General features: G+C 43.7%; 1 protein-coding gene across 1 annotated transcript in view; it reads left to right on the top strand.

The window, feature by feature from the left end:
- LOC141122060 (uncharacterized) overlaps nt 1–16,752 on the top strand; it is a 396,180-nt gene that overhangs the window by 291,160 nt on the left and 88,268 nt on the right. The gene's annotated exons all lie outside the window — the stretch shown is intronic.

Below are 16,752 nucleotides of genomic sequence, written 5' to 3'. Positions count from 1 at the left end.
TAATGTGATAATATCCTCAAACTTTGGAACCTTAAACAGAAAGTGATAATGAGGGAGGAGTCTGGTGGGACTCAGCCCCGCTGTTATTCATGAATAAATCATGGACTAAATAAGGAAGTGCAGGACTTCTTGTGTTACGAAGATGGCAATGAGTGATAGAGGGGGTGGGGACACTCGTCCTATAATCCCCTCATCACTGTCACTCGTTGTTTCTTCACTTTCTGACTAAGGTCCATGAATAAAGAAATGAACTGGTAGAGATTCAGAGATGTGAGGCTGAAACAACTAATCCAATTATGAAAATAGTTGTCAACTAATTTCATAATCGATTCGTTGGTCAGTCGATTAATTGGCCTGCATGCAGAATGCATTATTTATTTACACATCAGAAAATACAGCTCAGTACACTATCTATACATGTCAGTAAATGCCTGAGAACTTGAATGTGTGAGGAGCAATGCCTCATGGGACATGTAGTCCTGGGGAAGAGAAGGAAGTAAGTGATATTAAAGGCAACTCTATCCTATACTTTGTGGCTTTCTATAGGGGAACTCTATACTATACTTTGCAGCTTCCTATAGGAGAACTCTATACTCTATACTATACTTTGTACCTTCCTATAGGAGAACTCTATACTATACTTTGTACCTTCCTATAGGGGAACTCTATACTATACTTTGTGGCTTCCTATAGCGGAACTCTATACTATACTTTGTACCTTCCTATAGGGGAACTCTATACTATACTTTGTGGCTTCCTATGGGGGAACTCTATACTATACTTTGTACCTTCCTATAGGGGAACTCTATACTATACTTTGTACCTTCCTATAGGGGAACTCTATACTATACTTTGTGGCTTCCTATAGGGGAACTCTATACTATACTTTGTACCTTCCTATAGGGGAACTCTATACTATACTTTGTGGCTTCCTATGGGGGAACTCTATACTATACATTGCACCTTCCTATAGGGGAACCTTTATACTATACTTTGTACCTTCCTATAGGGGATCTCTATACTATACTTTGTACCTTCCTATAGGGGAGATCTATACTATACTTTGTACCTTCCTATAGGAGAACTCTATACTATACTCTATGGCTTCCTATAAGAGAACTCTATACTATACTTTGCAGCTTCCTATAGGGGACCTCTATACTATACTTTGTAGGCGGCACTGATATGCAGCACTGATAGTTGGCACTGATAGGCATCACTGATGGCACTGGCAGGCATTGGGGATGGGCACTTATTGGCAGCTGCCTGGGCACTGATTAGCATTTCCCTGGTGGTCCTGGGTGGGCATCCGAGGGGAGGCTGCACCAATAAACAATCAGAACAGACCCCCCCCCCTGTCAGGAGACAGCGAGTGAGGAAAAGCCGATCAACGGCTCTTCCTGTTTACATTGTGATCAGCCGTGACTGACACACCGCACCACCGATCACTGCAATGTGCGCGGCGGCTGTTATCCTGCTGGACGTCATATGACACCCAGTCAGGATAACCGAACCATTGCCCGGCCGTCATTCTGCTATAGACCGGGTGGGAAGTGGTTAAAAAATCAATCCAATATTTACAATGACTTTAAGGTCTCTGTGCAGGGAAGATCAGCATCTGACCCCAGAGAAGGTGGAGGCTGATAGACTGGAGGTAATAGAAGGCATTACTATTATATAAAGTAAAAGTTTACTAGTATTGTGCTTCCATATACTGTATCTTCATGTGTGACTTCCAGGTAAAATCCCCATGTATCCTACTTCTGGGTATATTTATTATTATATATATGACATAAGATATATTACTTTCACTATTTCACAGTATAATTGAATCCCTTATAGTAGTGATTATCGGCTGTTTTTGTACTATAAAGGACTATTTTTTAACTTCATCATAACAGATGATTAAACAAAATTATGCTGCTGCTACTAAATGTCCTATGCTGGCCATACACGGATCGACTTTTGGACGAGAATATTCACACAAATATTTGTATGAAAATTATTTGTAGATTCGATGAATGGACAAGTGTAGTTCGAAATGTTCACTTGCTTTTAACATTCAATTTTAAAATGAATGTAACTTCTGAGCAAACACCACATACACTATTTGAAAATGTGTTCGATGGAGACAAGTTTTCTGTTCTGCTCCTTTGAATTTGTCACTGTGGTGGAAAATGAACGCTGATTTGACCCCACTAATGGTTAGAAAATTGGATGAATGTTTTTTTGAAAGAAAAATGAGTTTGTGTTCGGCCAGCATAAGTGACATCAGGTGCAGGGAGCTTGTACCCACCTACCTGTCTATGACAAGGGAGTCTGTCATCCATCATATTATATTACACTCCTGTCTGATCATCTGCAAAACAGCGTTTTACATCTTTTTTACATTTTAATAATGTTGATCTCTGATTCTGATATGTAGCAGATTCTCCCTCTAATAATACATCTATCTGTCTGTTATTCTCAGAGTGGATTAAATATCCAACTATATATCTGGATATTTATATTTACCGCTGTATATAGATATTCAAGAATATTAACTAAATTATACACCAACCTTTTTTTTGATGTTTTTATCCAATTAATCGCATCAATAATCAGCCAACTAATCAATTTTGAAAATAATCATACAGAGGACCCATTTACTAGTTACCTTGATGGGGGAATTGTAAGACCCTCAGAGACAAAGCTGCCTTATGTGGGCGGAGTCCTGGTTTAGGGGAACCAATCTGCTCATGTCTAGTAATAATCTTTTTATCTCTATTTTAGTAGATGGACGGGAGATGAGGAAAACCTCAGAGAATTGTCTCACTTTGTCTCCAGACTGTAAAGTAGAAGATGAGGACATCACACAGTATAGTCCAGGAGAAAACCCGGCTAACTCAAATGTCCTTCTGGCACCACACAGTGTAGATGGACCATCGTATTCCTCTTATCCTGAGGAACCTCAGACTGTGAGGGATGGTGCTGTCCTTCCAACAGAGAAGAGCTTTTCCTGTGCTGAGTGTGGGAAGTGTTTCCATTATAAATCCCATCTTAATGAGCATATAAGATCTCACACAGGGGAGAAGCCGTATTCCTGTCCTGAGTGCGGGAAATGTTTTTCAACGAAGTCCAGTCTTTACAGACATCAGAGATTTCACACAGGGGAAAAACCGCATTCCTGTCCTGACTGCGGGAAACGCTTTTCAATGAAGTCCCATCTTTTCACACATCAGAGATCTCACACCGGAGAGAAGCCGTATTCCTGTCATGAGTGCAGGAAATGTTTTTCAGATAAGTCCAATCTTTACAAACATCAGAGATCTCACACGGGGGAGAAGCCACATTTCTGTCCTGAATGCGGAAAATGTTTTTCACAGAAGTCCAAACTTTACACACATCAGAAATCACACACGGGGGAGAAGGCGTATTCCTGTCCTGGGTGCGGGAAATGTTTTTCAGGGAAGTCCGATCTTTACAAACATCAGAAATCTCATACAGGGGAGAAGCCATATTCCTGTCCTGAGTGTGGGAAAGTTTTTTCAGTGAAGTCCAGTCTTTACAGACATCAGAGATCTCACACGGGCGAGAAGCCGTATTCCTGTCCTGAGTGTGGGAAAGGTTTTTCAGTCAAGTCCAGTCTTTACACGCATCAGAGATCTCACACGGGGGAGAAGCCACATTCCTGTCCTGAATGTGGGAAATGTTTTTTAGTGAAGTCCCATCTTTTCACACATCAGAGATCTCACACGGGGGAGAAGCCGTATTCCTGTCCTGAGTGCGGGAAATGTTTTTCAGTGAAGTCTAGTCTTTACATACATCAGAGATCTCACACAGGGGAGAAGCCATATTCCTGTTCTGAGTGCGGAAAATGTTTTTCAGAGAAGTCCAGACTTTACAAACATCAGAGATCCCACACAGGGGAGAAGCCGTATTCCTGTCCTGAGTGTGGGAAATGTTTTTCAGTGAAGTCCCATCTTTTCACACATAAGAGATCTCACACGGGGGAGAAGCCGTATTCCTGTCCTGAGTGTGGGAAATGTTTTTCAGTGAAGTCCAGGCTTTACATACATCAGAGATCTCACACAGGGGAGAAGCCATATTCCTGTTCTGAGTGTGGAAAATGTTTTTCAGAGAAGTCTAGTCTTTACAAACATCAGAGATCACACACGGGGGAGAAGCCGTATTCCTGTCCTAAGTGTGGGAAATGTTTTTCACAGAAGTCCGATCTTGCCAGACATCGGAGATCTCACACGGAGGAAAAACCGTATTCCTGCCCTGAGTGAGGGAATTGGTCCTCACTGAAGTCCTGTCTTCCTAGACATCAGGAGTCCCACACAACCCTTGAGGTGTATTAGTGCCTTGAGTGCGGGAAATGTCTTCTATATGAATATTGCTGGACATCACAGCTCTCATGTGGGGAAGAAGCACACCCTGATATCCACCTCAGATATACTCCATGGCTGATCTTCATCATGTAAGAAACAGTTCATAAGGAGATCAGAGATCACCAAAGACATGGATGAAGTATTGTACCGTGTTGGTCATTGATAGCCAGAGAAAAATAAAAATGGAGTCATTACCTTTCATTGGCTGAGTACATTTTGTGGCGTAAGATTTCACAAACACTTAGAGATCTGTTTAAAAAAAATAGTTGAATGGTTATGACCAGGGTTCACCCAGCTGTGATGAATATTGGCTGTATTTTATTTCATACACTGATTTCCTTGGCTCCGTCTAATAACCATAATGCAGTATTTCACTAATTGAGGTATTTCAGGAAAAATAACTGATTATGGCCACTAGATGGAGCTGATGATCATAGGAAATCACTGTGTTAAATCACAGCCAGAAATTGTAACAGCTGGATGAATGATTGTCACATTAGTCCAATACATTTTTTTGAAAAATAGACCTCCTATTTTCCTTCATCAGACATGTCTTCATACTGATACCTGAGATCATACTCATACACTTATCAGTACAGAACACACTGAAGGATATAAGTTAAATAAGCCAACACTTTTAGACTAACCATTTAATTAAAATGAGAAATACTATGTTTGGGCTTTAGATGGTGCTATATATAAGTATATAGCAATTATCTCCAGCTGGTGGCAAATGTAGTATTTTCTATTTTAAATCAATGGAAATTATTCGACCAGCAAATAGCCAATTAAACTCCATTTTCCCCTCATTCACACAGAAGGAATGTACATGTATTTTCATCTGGAAAATTGCTGTATAATTTTTTATGACTAGGAGACGTTTATATAAAGATGGGAAGTATGTAGCAGATAAATGAATAGACCTCCTAGCAATGTTATTACCAGGCTGCAGTTAGGGGGAGCTCTAATGTTTAGAGTGTGACCACAGCAGAGTGATCCCATCTAGCTCACATTAACCCTTTCACTGCCAGAGCTGTTTTTCCATTATTTTTGCACACATGATAAAAATAGGATTTTTATAACATCTTACCTGTAAAATCCTTTTCTTGAAGGTACATCACGGGACACAGAGCCATTAATTACTATATGGGTTATAGGCCACCTTCAGGTGATGGACACTGGCATAATCAAGACAGGAAGCCCCCTCCCCTATATAACCCCTCCCACATGGGGAGTGCTTCAGTTTTGTAGCACAGCAATATATAATGATCCCAAAAGAGGTGAGGGACCTCTGTGTACCGTGATGTACCTTCAAGAAAAGGATTTTACAGGTAAGCTGTTATAAAAATCCCATTTTCTTTTCAGTACATCATGGGACACAGAGCCATTAATTACTATATGGGATGTCCCAAAGCAATGCTATCTGAGGGGAGGGAGACACCAATAACAAGCTGACCTCCATCAGACTTGAGGACCTACAGTGTCGCCTGCAAACAGTGCGCCCAAAGGCGGCATCCTCCTGTTGACCCACATCCACCTGGTAAAATTTTGTGAATGTATGAACAGATGACCAAGTTGCGGCCTTGCACACCTGAGCTATGGAAGCTTAGTGACGCACTGCCCAAAGAGCACTAACTGCCCTGGTGGAGTGCGCTCCTAGAACTGAAAGGTGGGGACTTTCCCTTTGAGCCATAGGCTTGAGAATGATTCTAACAAACCCATCTAGAGATGGGCGATTTGGATACTGCCTGTCCCCATCTGGGGCACTCTGGCAACCCGAATAACGTGTCAGTTTCCCGTATGCGAGCAGTCACTTCCAGAAGCTAACTGTAATGACTTTTTCAATGCTGAATTTGGCTCTGGAAAAAACGAAAGCAGCAAAATATCCTGGTTCAGATGGGAACTGAAGCCGAAGGAGGGCCGAGTTATGGAAGGGAGAAAAGGGTGTTACCGCTCCAGGCAGATCAGTTTGAAATGAACCTCTCCTCTTGTTTGGAAGCACAGGTGCTGGCAATACATATAGCAATGAAGTTTGAGGAAAATTCTGGACAGCCGCACTTCAAAAAATAGCCTTTATTTGTCAAAGAGAATCAAAAAATACATGCCACAGCACACCGGACAGAAAAACTGACGCGTTTCACACTATCAAACAGTGCTTAATCATATGAACAGGAAAACCGCGCTAAATATGAGTCCAAATGGCATTCAGTGAAATTAAGTTCAATTAAGTCCAGAGTAACACAATAAATCCTTCTGAATGATAAAGAAAACCAATGAGTGATGAAGTGAAAACAACTGTGTGGTAAACTGCTTACCAGAACGTAAGCCAAATCAGACAGATGGCTTAAAACCCAGCCTGGGCCTTTCGGAGCACTCCAAGATGGGCAGAATCCGTCAGGCTCATGCAGCAGAACGGGTCCACATAAATTTGGCAAATAAAAATACAAAAACCATAGCGTGATACTGACAAAAATATGTTATTTCAAAAAAAGGAAAGTGTTCACACAAGATAATCATGTAAATCATAAATGCACCCTGCATGCATAGCAAATCCAGGGGCGTGAAGAAGATAAAGAAGGTGACATGCAGCATGCAATAGGTGGTATCCTTGGAAGTAGGATATACAGCATCAAATATATCTGTTTACCAGAAATACATTTGGACAAGCAGACACAAGCCAAAGCAGGGAGAATACCCGGTGCACAGACACAAGAGGCCGCTTACCAGACGGTGAGAGTATAATCAGCGGTAGGCTTATTGCCTCTGTGTAACCCAGAATAACCTATAGGGGTTCCTGCTCACCAGAAGAACGACTGGAAAAGGCCAAAAACGAAACAGTGGCGGAGTCACCGCGATCCCGTCCTGGCAGGCTCTTCACAAGCTCGGATGGTGTTCAATTCAAGGAGGAGAAGCAGCCAATAGTGTAATAAAGTTACGACTCCAATTTATTAAAAAACAAAACACTTACACTTAAACAACGAAAATCAGCAATGCCGGCCAGCACTCAGACAGCTCCCGTCCACAATAGGGCAAACATGGTGACGTGATTTAGCGCGGTTTTCCTGTTCATATTTATTCTGTTGGTGGGCCCCACTTTTAACCGCAGCTTACTGAACTTTAATTTTTGATACTTGTACTAAGGTGTCTTTTTATTTTCACATTTGTTTCTTCATTGATATTTAATTTTTTCCAAGCGCAATTTTGTTTTGTTTCTAGTGCTTAATCATAGCTAACAATCACAAAAATGAATGTCATTTATATACTTAGGTTTTACGATCATGTGATCAAATAAGTGAATAATTGAGTGCAATCTATAAACAAGCAAGTGCTGTGAGACACAATCAAGAACATAGATAACCTCTGTGATTGAGTAGGATGCTCAATAAAGTTTGTTTTAGGTAGAAAAGAAAAATGAATGAGTTAATAAATAAGTGAAAACCATATATATGTGAGCACATATGTGCATGTGTGAACATTTAAACCCTAAATGAAGAGTGAATGCGCATATGTGTGTGCTCAATATATATAGGAAATTGATAAATGGTGTTATTTGATCAATAACTACCAAAACTTAATCTGGGCTAAATGGGGGTAAATATATATATATATGAAGATGAAAGTGGCCTGTAATTGTCATCATAGGTATACCTCAACTATGAGAGCCAAAATGTGGGAACAAATCCAGACAATCACTTTGTCTGATTTTTGAAAGAATTTATTTGCAAACTCTGGTGGAAAATAAGTATTTGGTCAATATCAAAAGTTCATCTCAATACTTTGTTATATATCCTTTGTTGGCAATGACAGAGGTCAAACGTTTTCTGTAAGTCTTCACAAGGTTGTCACACACTGTTGCTGGTATGTTGGCCCATTCGTCCATGCAGATCTCCTCTAGAGCAGTGATATTTTGGGGCTGTCGCTGGGCAACATGGACTTTCAACTCCCTCCAAAGGTTTTCTATGGGGTTGAGATCTGGAGACTGGCTAGGCAACTCCAGGACCTTGGAATGCTTCTTACTAAGCCACTCCTTCGTTGCCCGGGTGGTGTGTTTGGGATCATTGTCATGCTGAAAGCCACATTTCGTCTTCAATGCCCTTGCTGATAGGAGGTTTGCATTCAAAATCTCACGATACATGGCCCCATTCATTCTTTCATGTACACGTATCAGTCGTCCTGTTCCCTTTGCAGAGAAACAGCCCCAAAGCATGATGTTGCCACCCCCATGCTTCACAGTAGATATGGTGTTCTTTGGTTGCAACTCAGCATCCTCTCGTCTCCAAACACGACGAGTTGTGTTTCTACCAAACAGTTCTACTTTGGTTTCATCTGACCATATGACATTCTCCCAATCCTCTTCTGGATCGTCCAAATGCTCTCTAGCAAACCTCAGATGGGCCTGGACATGTACTGGCTTAAGCAGGGGGACACGTCTGGCACTGCAGGATCTGAGTCCCTGGCGGCGCAGTGTGTTACTGATGGTAGCCTTTGTTACGTTGGTCCCAGCTCTCTGCAGGTCATTCACTAGGTCCCTCCCGTGTGGTTCTGGGATTTTTGCTCACCGTTCTTGTGATCATTTTGACCCCATGGGGTGAGATCTTGCGTGGAGCCCCAGATCGAGGGAGATTATCAGTGGTCTTGTATGTCTTCCATTTTCCAATTATTGCTCCCACAGTTGATTTCTTCACACCAAGCTGCTTGCCTATTGCAGCTTCAGTCTTCCCAGCCTGGTGCAGGTCTACAATTTTGTTTCTGGTGTCCTTTGACAGCTCTTTGGTCTTCACCATAGTGGAGTATGGAGTGTGACTGTTTGATGTTGTGGACAGGTGTCTTTTATACTGATAACAAGTCCAAACCGGTGCCATTAATACAGGTAATGAGAGGAGGACAGAGGAGCCTCTTAAAGAAGAAGATACAGGTCTGTGAGAGTCAGAAATCTCGCTTGTTTTGTAGGTGACCAAATACTTATTTTCCACCATAATTTGCAAATAAATTATTTCAAAAATCAGACAATGTGATTGTCTGGATTTGTTTCCACATTTTGGCTCTCATAGTTGAGGTATACCTATGATGACACTTACAGGCCTCTCTCTCATCTTTTTAAGTGGGAGAACTTGTACAATTGGTGGCTGACTAAATACTATTTTGCCCCACTGTATATATATATATATATATATATATATATATATATATATATATACCTAAATACGGGTACTATGAATCCCTGCACATATGCTAAATGTAAATGAATATTATGTTTATATTTATAGAATATTTTCTAGCATATACACAAGGATGTATGAAATATGTGCAAATGTGTAAAGACGGGTGTTGTATGTAGATAAAAAGATAGACAATATAGAGATATAAAGATGAAATTAACATTTGCATATAATAAATGCATGCTATATATACAATGTCTCACTTTGACTCATATGAGTCCTATCTTTACTAAACATAAACCCTTCTCGTTTATATAAATAATATAATGCATATTACAATAAAGACATTCCTATTGGATATGTTAACCATGAAGATCGATATTATTAGAATGTGTCCATAAACTGGTAATTCATAACAAAACAATGTTGTAGCCATATAAATAAAGAATAGGCATCTGCTAGTGTGGATGTTTGAAAACAGTGGGAGCCAAAAATGAATAAATTAGAATAAAAATAGTCTCCCACTGCATGCAACAAAACTACCGATGGTAACAAAGATTTGATCTTGCTGTGTATGGCTGGATATATGAGCCGCAGATGTGGGTTAACCTCATCTCAATAACCTAGCACCATGTATCCAGTCAATTCTCATTCCTAGAAGAGATAAGGACTCTAAATGAGGAGGAGACAAGTTTACTTTCAAAGGGACTGAATTTCTGCCCTAGCAGACACTTTGATCTCTTTGGAACGTTTTTACATGTGAATAAGTTTTCCTGTAGTCTTACACTCAAGAAGCACTATTTTTAATTCCCGTCTGAGAGAGAAGGGAGCCCCCCTAACAATATGGATACAGGTGAGTCACCTTCCTCTCCCCGTTTATTCACAGAGGTCTGGGCCTTACAGGATCTTGTTGATCTGGCTTCTGAGTCCAGTCCATGCCTCACGGACTCTATGGATACTTTTAATAACATATCGTTTAAACTTAGATCAGATTTTTATCCTGTAGGATCGAGAGGCAGGGATCTTGACTTATTCTGGTTGAGAGGGATTTGACTCATCTGGCCCGAGTTTGTCATAAAGGTCCAATATCCAGTAACCTGTCTGCTATAGAGAGGCATGCTCTTAAAACATTAGTGTCTGACAATAGCAGTGTGATTAGGAATTCTGACAAAGGAGGTACTGTAGTGGTATTGGACTCTGAAATGTATAAACATGAAGCTTTACGTCAGCTATCTGACACTAATACATATCAAAAACTCAGGGCAAATCCTACATCCCCCTTTAAAACAGAATTGTCCTCCCTTTTAGATAGAGCAGTTCATGTGGGTATATTTTCAGAGAAAGAAAAAAATTGTTTATCCCTGAATGTCCTATTATGTCGGTGTTCCACCATCTTCCGAAGGTCCACAAGGGGTTAAATCCCCTTGTGGGTAGACCGATTGTTGCGGGCATAGGCTCATTAAATGAGCGCCTTGGTGAATGGATTGATAGCCAGCTTCAGCCTATGGTCTGTAATCTTCCTGGGTTTTTTGAGAGACACAAAGCAACTTCTCATTAAAATGCAGAATTTTCAATGGAGAGACAATTACAGATGGATTAGTTGTGATGTTACTATTTTATACTCTTGTATCCCACATCACTTAGGTTTACAGGCAGTCAGCTTTTTCTTTAAAGAATCAGGGAAATTCTCTTTGGTGCTCCAGGAATTTATTTTACAATCATTGGATTATTTGTTAACACACAATTTCTTTATGTTTGACGGGGGTTATTATCTCCAGAGATGCGGGGCCTCTATGGGGGCCACATTTTCACCCTCATTAGCCAACCTCTACATGGGGTGGTGGGAGAGGTCCCGCATCATTGGACATGATAGCCGCCGCCGCTTGGACACTATTTTTTTGTCGCTACATCGACTGTCTCCTGTTCATCACCTCTGACGATAAGGTGGATCTAGATGTGTGGCTTCTGTACCTAAATGGAAATTCCCTTAATCTGAAATTCACTGGAAATTTTGGGGAGGTGTCTATAGCATTCCTCGATCTACAGTTGACGGGTGGGTCGTCACTATCTTCCAGGTGACCAGTATGAAAGCTTTTTCCCCTTCTACTCACTTCTGGTTAGTGACCACCAATTGCGACTTTGGCGTATGCCTGGAGTCAAATGCATTGGTCAATCCAAATCCTGGCTTCTTCTACTTCAGGCAGACAGGATAGTGTTTGCAACAGATCTGAGTAGAACTGAGAATAGGGAACCGCTTCGCATGAAGCCACCATCTTCCCTAACAATGTCATACAGAGAAGGACGGGAGACTCTTCTCTTGTTTTATTGCGAAACTTTGTCTGGGGTAAAAGAAAAACACTCTATTGTTGGCTGTATCCACCACCAGACCCAAGTAGTCTAGCCTTACTGGCCGTAAGGATGACTTTCCTAGGTTGATAATTCAACCCAGAGGCTTCAGATACCTGATCGTGCAGGGTACACTCAGATCCAGTCCTTTATGGACTGATCGATCAGTAATAGGTCGTCTAGGTATGCTGTTACCGCTATACCCTGGGCTCTTAGACTCGCCAAGCCAGGACCTTTAGGAAACACTTGAGATGTGGTGGCCAATGCGAAGGGCGAGCCCAAAAAACTGAATGTCTCGCTGCTCTACTGCAAATTGCAGGTATTTCTGATGAGCAGGGAAATTTGCACATAAAGATATACGCTCTAGATATCTATTGACACTAAGAATTTCCAGAAATTGGTTCAGACCCTTGATCTGAAAAATGGGTCCGACAACTCTGTTTGATTCAGGCACTGTAAATGGGTTTCAGTAAAAACCCATTCCCTGTTCCCCTAAGGGGGGATCACCCCTTGAGACCGCAACAGGTCTAGTGCCTGAAAGAAAATGATGCTCTCTTCACCGGGACCTTGGGAATGCCTGATTGAGACAGAAGAATCGTAAAACTCTAGCCTGTAGCTTAGAGAACCATGGAGATGATCCATCTGTACTGAATCTCCTCCTGCAACTGCAGAAGCCCTTCTCCCGTGCAAGCAGGGGCACCCCTTCATAGGGAGGCCTTGGTCTCTAAGTCTCCCAGGACTTTTCTCGGGTCCTGAGCCTGGCTTTGGGCCTTCCTCTCGGGGCTGACGGTGGAGGCTGTCGCGACTGCCTGGAATAAAATATGAGTGGTGTATCGCGCAACGGAACAGAAAATTAAAAAAAGTGGAGAAAATGGAAAAAAAATTGAAACAATGGAAGAAATCGCATAAAGGACTGCTGCTTCCACAAATGTGATTTCCACCTAGGTGGAAAAAACAGAAGGTAAGTGAAGGGTTAGTGTGTGGGTGTGGCGCTATCCTAATTTATTGAAATACTTGGTAAATTGTGTGTAGCCAAATCCCATATGTAAAGTCGCATAAACCAAAATTGCAAATAAAAAATTCAACGAAAATAAAAACAAACATAAAACAGCAAAGTGACCCCCTTTGGAGTGTGTAGGTGTAACGTTGTCCTAGTGGAGAAAAAAGTAGAGAAAATGAAAAAAAATGGAAACAATGGAAGAAATCGCATAAAGGATTGCTGCTTCCACAAATGTGATTTCCACCAAGGTGGAAAAAACAGAAGGTAAGTGAAGGGTTAGTGTGTGGGTGTGGCACAGTCCTAATTCATAGAAATACTTGGTAAATCGTGTGTAGCCAAATCCCATATGTAAAGTTGCATATAAAGTATAAACCAAAATTGCAAATAAAAAATTCAACGAAAATAAAACCAAACATAAAACAGCAAAGTAAGAGGAAGAGGAATTCAGAAGGAGGTTGCGAGAGATGCAGATACAGCACAGAGGACCAGTATCAGAGCAGGTCCTGCTGGAATGGTTTGATTCTATCCGCTGCGAACTCTGGAAGGAAGCGCTAGTCCATGAGCAGCGACACCAGGGAAAAGTTCTCCCCTCCATCCATGTAAGGTACTGGTCGCAGTATGAAGTACGAATGCTGTTATGGGGGAACAACTGATCCAGGAGTGGACAGCTGAGTTAAGCAGGCTGATCCGGGCAGAAATGTGGTTAGACGAGAGCTACAGAGCCCTCCAGTGGTATGTAGCCCAAGTGTGGCCGTGGACAGTGGATGACAGCCCCACAGAAGGCTTTGACTACGATGGCCTGGGATTGTTGTATTGGAGGCTGTCCAGGGACTTTGACTTTGGGAGTGATCGAGAGTGGCATTTGGAGGAAATAATGGAGCACAGAGAGCGAAAACTGAATGTCTCGGAAGTGCACTGGGCACAGGAAGATTTGGAGTTTCTGGCCGTTCAAGAATGGGAGCTGGAGATCACCTACAGACAGCTGCTAGACTCTGCTCAGCAGCAGGGTAGGGCTCCCTTTGCCTGGGACCAGAGGCATCGTTAGGGGGTGGCTATTGGGGCTACAGCCCCGAGCCTTTAGTCCCGGTCCAGAATGCAGGGGACAGGGGCGGACTGAGTCGTGGTAGCGCTGGCTCCGACTCCAGCTCCGCCCCTGCCTGACTCTACTCTTGGTCACTGGTTGCTATAGCCGCCTAGTGGCCAGCAACCAGTGACGTCACTGCCCACTGTGCCCACACTGCCCAGCATTCAAAGCAGAGGAGGATTGCACTTCCTCCTCCTCCGTGCTAGTGCTCGTGGGGCCTGGCCTGCGAGTTCTGGACTGGAGTGTCCTGCCGCTGGTCCGGAGGCAGCGTGGAGTGCAGATCAGCAGGGAGAGGGATACCTCGGCATCTGGGAAGAACCCAGGAGGGAGAGAGAGAGAAGACACCGCCACTGCCAACCTGAGCAGCATCCCCAGTGCCTGCACTCTTCCAATCTCAGTCCTCCTCTCCCAACTCGCTATGAGTGGAACAGGAAGAAGGCTCCAGAAGGCGGGAATTACAAAGGGGCCTGCTGTGCCACATTGATCCCCGCTCGGCGGGCGGATCTCCACCTCTCCTCTAGCTGCCTCGCACACCAGCACCACGGCTGAGCTGCTGCTGCAGGACCTGGACACATGAAGTCTGTCTCCTCCTGGTCAGGTAGGTCAGTCAGTGTGTGTATGTCAGGTACCAGGTCAGTGTATGTCTATCAGGTAGGTCAGTGTAGGTCAGGTAGGTCAGTGTATGTCAGGTAGGTCAGTGTGTGTCAGGTAGGTCAGTGTGTGTCAGGTAGGTCAGTGTATGTATGTTGGGTAGGTCAGTGTATGTCACGCAAAAAACCCAGCTCCACTAGAGCCCCCCCTCCATGCCGGCCTTGGACTTCGGGCTGAAGCCCCTCGTCTTTTTGCCACCTAGCAACGCCCCTGCCTGGGACTATCAGGAAATACCAGTTGACAACTCTGAAATCCTAGCTGAAGAGTCGACAATGTGGCAGAGTAATAGTGTGCTTTGTCAACCTGCCCCTGCATCTATGGATGCGGAGGTCTTATGGCAGATGGAGCAAGTGCTGACTGACCTTGATGAACCTGTTTCTGCATTGGATTATCTTGGATGGAGGAATGTGCCTGTCCAGCAGAATGCCAGAGAATCAGCAGTGGAAAATCTGGAGATCGCTATCCCCAAAGCTGAAGTGCTGACAACAGGGCAGAGCTCTGCTAACCTCTGCCCATTACTGATAGCATATTCTGGGTTCCACGGACAGGAGAGGGTGAACCTTTATCCCCAGACACCAGTTGCAGAGACAGGGAATTTGATAGACTTTTCTGCTGAGGAAGAACAAGCTGGTGAGCCTCCAGCAGAAGAAGAGCTGTTATTAGGGCCAAAATTCACTGTGCTCTGCCCAGCACCAACAGCAGTATCTGTGGAGTCACAAGGAACTTCCCCAGCTGAAGCGCTGGCCACCGGACAGAGGGTCCAAGACCTCTGCCCCACATCTGTGGCGGTTCCAGAGGCTCAGGGTGAAAATGAGGTGGTCACTTCCCAGCAGCAGATCAGGATACAGGGGGAGAAGGGAGAGGAGGTGTTCATCGTCCCTACCCAACAGTTGGCCAGGTTGGAAGAAGCGGTCTTTCCTCCCCAGCAAAGATCTGTGCACCTGGGAAACAGTACCACAACATATCGTCCCAACAGCCAGATGAGGGAATGGAAAAGGAAGCAGCTGGCTCACCTCCCCAATGGCAGTTACACAGTTTGGGAGTGGAGGAAGCCAGCCTCCTGCCCCAACAGTTAGCCAGAGCAGAGGATGTGGAGTCCCTGGTAGGGAAGAGGGAGTTCCTGTGGTAGTGGATGGGACTTTGGTCTCCACTGACACAACCCCAGAAAATGTTGCGACACTGAGACAGGAGGATGTCAGCCATGCTTTGCAAGAACTGTGGGATTTGCACCTACTAAAAGTGGATAGGACTTCAGTCCCCATTTGTATACCCCAGGGATGCTGGGCAGTCGGCCCAGATCCTCAACAGCATGACGGAGTCACCCTGGCTTCTCTCCAGCAGCTGAAAGGACTCCAGGGAGAAGGGCCAGGCCAGGCCTGTCCCCAGTGGCGGGCATGTTCTCTGAGAGAGGCAGAGGTTGGCTGGGTAAGTAATGCTCTGTTTGGAACAATTTGTTTGGGGTACTGTGTGGGTACAGGCATTAGGGGACTGGAACTATGGACTAACTTCAGAGTAAATCCGTCTGGGGTCTTCTCCTGTGTTAGTCATCTGCCAACAAGGGAGAAATGTGACAGACCTAGCCAGGACAGAGGCTTTTGGAGGGGACTGAATGCTAGCCTCTTGCCGACCGATCGTGGGCCCTGGCATTTGGGGGAATGGTGCTCTTTTTGAGCTGTATGCCTGAGGACCCTTGAGGTGGTGTTACTTTGGATTCAGGTCCATATCCCCCAAGAGACACAAACTCTGGGAACCCTGTATTTGCCATATTACATAGGGTGACCGATTCATACTGTTGGAACCTTAAGACTACTTTTCCAACATCCTCGAGTTGACCCGTTCGGGGTCACACTGTGGCTGTTGGACTGTTTTCCAGGGGGGAGTATTGTCATGAAGCTTGGAATACTGAAGTATTTCTCCTTTGATTCTACTTATACAGTGGAGGGGTCTTCTGCCCTGTTTTAAGGCTAACCCCCTCCAGACAGCTCCATGGTCTGGAGGGAAGGCATTGTTCTGTGTTTGACTGTTTGTTTATGCACTTTAATTAGCCCCTGAGGCTTCTCTGTGTCATTACACAATCAGTCCTCCTATTCAAGCTATCGGACCAATCCCTGCTGACCCTGTTTCAAGTCCTCATTTGCA

This window comes from Aquarana catesbeiana, unplaced genomic scaffold (assembly GCF_042186555.1).
Source record: "Aquarana catesbeiana isolate 2022-GZ unplaced genomic scaffold, ASM4218655v1 unanchor237, whole genome shotgun sequence".
NCBI classification, from domain to species: domain Eukaryota; kingdom Metazoa; phylum Chordata; class Amphibia; order Anura; family Ranidae; genus Aquarana; species Aquarana catesbeiana.
The sequence above is the reverse complement of the archived record's forward strand: the minus strand, read 5'-3'. Positions and strand labels throughout refer to the sequence as shown.